Raw genomic sequence first — 3,508 nt, 5'->3', positions numbered from 1 at the left:
TTTTTCCTCTCTGTTTTTAACATATGGTTTTGGTCGTCGTAGAATAATTGGGCGCCCATAAAGTTAATTGTTGAATTGCTGATGTTCTTTCTATTATGATGTCAAACTGGTTCCGTTAATTTTCATCCTCTTATTATATATATATATATATATATATATATATTCACTTGTATTTTTCCAAAAAAATAAAAGTAAATCTTTGTTAATAGATTAATCATTCCTCTATGTCTACGAGCACGAGCAAATTTTGTTTTGGTTAATTAGCAAGCTTGTGTGGTTGAAGTTTTCATAATTTATTTAAGTCATACTTTTTTAGTTTTCAAAAAAGAATTAGTATTTATGATGAAACAACATATTTCATCAAGAAAGTGTTAAATTTTTGTAAACATTTCATTTAGTTCAGAATCAATTTATATTTTAAAATTAAATTTAAAAAATTTTAAATTTATTTTTGATATTGTATTTAGTTTAAAATTATTATTATTATTTAAAATAAAAATAAATTCGGGTAAAACCGAATTGGTTCAGGATTGGAGTTTTTTCGGATTGCAAAGTTTTAGTTGAAATCAAAGTCCAAAACTTGAATTGAAATGGAGTTGAAACTCCTTTAGATGGGGAGTTCTATTGAACTTGAAACAAAATCCGTATAAATTCAGTACCATAGTTTTATGGTGGGAAGAACATAGAACAGAAAAAAAAATGGAGCAACAATTCACAGATACATTCCCAGCACCGTAGAGCCTACAATCGGCCTTATTCCCATCAGCCTAGTCTCCACCTCAAAATCCATCAGCCAAGCTTGCCAGAACCAAAGTCATTTACATTCCCACCTACACTAAAACAATCTTAACAAACACCACAACCGATCTTGATCGAAACCTACACCACCGTTCCAGCCTACAATACAACCCCATACTCGAGGCCACATTACCAGAACCATAGCTAGTACCCTTACCCTTGTCGCACCCAATCCTCAAGAAGCCATTAAAACAACCCCAAGCAGATTCAAATAGATCAAACAAACCACAAACCTGCAGACAGAATCAGTAACCACCCACAATTCATCATTAACACAGAAACCTCATCAGGAAAAATCCTAATTTTTTCGAAACAATCCCTTCTAAAAACATTATTCCATCAACACAAGCCATCAGTTTGCGCATAAATTCCAAAAGAAAAATCAAGAGAAGCTATTTCAGCATCAACAAATCTGGGCCTTTTTTGGGGTAGTGCCAAACAGAAAAGAAAAAAAAAAACCAGCTACAACCGGCATTGCAACTCAGTGGTACTTATGGTGGTTGGACAAAGGAAGTGGGCCAAGGTTGATTTAGGGCTGTTGAAGACAGAAGCGACAGTATAGTGTGGCGACCGACCCACGGTAGAGACAGAAGCGACGCAATGAAAGTCTAAGCTGATGACCACCGGCGATTTTGAAGAATCGAAACCTGCAAACACGAAGAACATCGAGAGGAGGATAACATTAAAAAAAATAAACTTGATCGAACAGTGAAATGAAGTGAAAACCGTGGTGGAATACAGCAACTTTGGCTTCGGATCGAGGCCATCGGTGGACGATTTTCAAAAACTTGAGTTTAGATTTGAGATGAGGAGACTGAGAGGAAACGGCTACGAAATTTTGGGCTGAATTGGTGACCGGCCGATGGCAGTGCGTGGCGACCGGTGGCGGCGCAGGCACCGAAATCTGAAAACCTTGAAGTTTTCTACCAGTTTCATCCCGTTTAGAGAGAGAGACAAAGAAATTGTTTTTTTAGAGAGTGGGAAATCGAAAGTGATAGAGGCAGAAAATTTTTGGATTATATATACAATTGAAACGGTGCACTTCAATTAACCCAAGACCCGCGCTTCTGAAGGCCGGACCCGATCAAATTCATCCGACCCGTATCAGCCCAGTTGCAGCAGACCAATCCAGCTCTCTTTGCACTTTGCTGGGTCCGACCCAATTTGATTAATTTGTCTCAGCCCGAGTGAAAACAATTTGAACTGTTGATTTGGGCCAAAACTTAGACTTGTTTGTTTGACCCACATAGTTTTGGACTTCTTCTGATTTGGGTTTGAACCCAAGGCTTGGTGATTTTATTTTTCTATAAAGTTTTTAAAGTGAATATTTATATTGATTATTGATTTAAAATGTAATTTTTTTTAAAAAAAAACTTACCTTAAAAAATAAAATAAAATTTTACCAACATATTGAAAGGTCGAAATTTTTTTTAAAAAGAAATAATAAATAAATAAATTTTTAATAAAATAAAATTCTACCAACATATTAAAAAATAATTTTGGGATAAAAAATTTTACTAACATATTAGAAGATATTTATGAAAATAAAGTGTTTTTATAAAAATCAACCTTGAATCTCCGATGATGGAATAACTAAAAGTGTTATAAAATAGTAATTTTTATGTAAATTCTTAGGTGAAAAATTCTTTCTAAATTTTACAAATATATTGGATAATTTAGAAAGGATTTTCAATATCAAGATTTTCACGAAAAATGTCACATATCATGAATTAAGTATTTTTATGAAAATTAAATGAATCCGATGATAAAACCTCTTCAAAACGTGATAAATAGTGACAAATAATTTCTTAAAACACTTCTGAGAGAAGGGAATATCCTAAAATTATTACCAACATATTGGATAATTTTAAAGATAATTTTCAATAACTAATTATTTGGTAAGAATTTTAAGGCTTTGGATAACATGAGATCAAATTGGTACCATCTTTCAATGGCTAATGTGGAGGTGCTATAACCTTTTTCACACGTAATTGTACTCTCGAACTTAGTTATAATTTCATAGACATGAATCTACCATCTAAAGATGTCCAAATTAAGTTTGGGATTTCTCTTTAAAAAGGAATAGATTCAGTTAGGTAGTCAATCGTTCCTAAATAAAAAAGATTGACGGTGACTCCTAAAGTCTATGTTTAGCAATAGGTCTATAGATCTATACGTTATGGCAGTTTAGCGAATTCACCAGAGAACTCGAGAGTCAAGTTAGTAAACTTGTGTTATCCAAAGCCTAAATTAAAATTAAAAATTTTTCTTTGAATGTTTTATCTATTTCTAATTATACTATATTCTGATATTCACTTGCATCTGCATAACATGATCTTTATACTCAAGCTCTGTCCCACAGGATAGAGAAAAGTACTTATGCTTTTGTGAGATTTTATATCTCCATCTGGGCGAGTAAAACACTCTCACTCAAATTGAACCATTTTTGCTTATAACCTATAATAGGCGAAGATTGGAGTGCCTTTATTAGTCTATGATGAACAATGATGTGAGAAACAATTTGAAAACCTTTAAAGTTAACCCAAACCACATGTAGTAAAACATAAAAAGCCAACATGAGGTTAGACCCATGTCTATCCATTATTAAAATGTAACCCTACTTAGGATATATGAGTAGATTTTTTTTATTTCATTTGTATCAATTTTATGCAAAATTTTATTGTTAAGTTGTTGTATGTCATATTTTAAT

The 3,508-nt window shown here is 32.7% G+C and overlaps 1 long non-coding RNA gene across 1 annotated transcript; it reads right to left on the bottom strand.

Annotated features, from left to right (window-relative positions):
* Nucleotides 1–630: 630 nt before the first annotated feature.
* LOC149510874 (uncharacterized) lies at nt 631–1,791 on the bottom strand. Its single transcript, XR_016334872.1, has 2 exons — nt 1,525–1,791; nt 631–1,445 (listed from the first exon to the last, which is right to left on the bottom strand). It is a non-coding gene; the product is annotated as an uncharacterized LOC149510874 (long non-coding RNA).
* Nucleotides 1,792–3,508: the final 1,717 nt, after the last annotated feature.

The sequence above is a fragment of the Durio zibethinus genome, chromosome 27 (genome assembly GCF_047325235.1).
Source record: "Durio zibethinus cultivar Kanyao isolate XHJ-2024 chromosome 27, ASM4732523v1, whole genome shotgun sequence".
NCBI lineage: Eukaryota > Viridiplantae > Streptophyta > Magnoliopsida > Malvales > Malvaceae > Durio > Durio zibethinus.
This window is presented reverse-complemented; position numbering and strand designations above follow the sequence as displayed.